The sequence below is a fragment of the Myotis davidii genome, unplaced genomic scaffold (genome assembly GCF_000327345.1).
Source record: "Myotis davidii unplaced genomic scaffold, ASM32734v1 scaffold865, whole genome shotgun sequence".
Classification (NCBI taxonomy): Eukaryota; Metazoa; Chordata; class Mammalia; order Chiroptera; family Vespertilionidae; genus Myotis; species Myotis davidii.
Window position 1 is genome coordinate 136,589 of NW_006296406.1, and position 505 is coordinate 137,093.

General features: G+C 47.9%; 1 protein-coding gene across 1 annotated transcript in view; it reads right to left on the reverse strand.

Moving 5' to 3' along the window:
• Positions 1-505, reverse strand: part of FEZF1 (FEZ family zinc finger 1) — a 13,670-nt gene that overhangs the window by 10,672 nt on the left and 2,493 nt on the right.

Sequence of the window (505 nt, forward strand, 5' to 3'; positions counted from 1 at the left end):
GGAAATGATTAAACAATCGGCAGGCATTTGACCACAGAATCAACACAATGAAAATATATACAATAATAAAATTAAAATGGTGCAGCATTCCTGGGTAGGATAATATAGATCTCAATAAATACAGCAGAATTTTTTTTAAAAAACAAAACAAACACCATCTCTCCACCGAGATGAAAAGTCTTTCCAAATTAAAAAAAAAAAATCGGAAAAACCAAAACCCCCCAATTTTTTCCATACTTGTCAGTGCCTATGGTATAGAATATAATACACAGAGACATGTATCGGGGGCATGCAAGAGGCGAAAGGCTGAGCAATGCCGCGGCTTCTGGTCGGGGCCAATGTGTGGGGCCCAGCATGCCCTGGGCTCTGCAGACCAGCTCGGATCTGGGGGGGTCCAGCTCCACTCTGCCGCCGCCTCGGTGGGGGGGAGCTGGGCTGAACTGGGACGGGACTTTGGCCTTGATCACTAGTGGCTCGGATGGAGCCCGGGCTGCAGAGGCCCCGG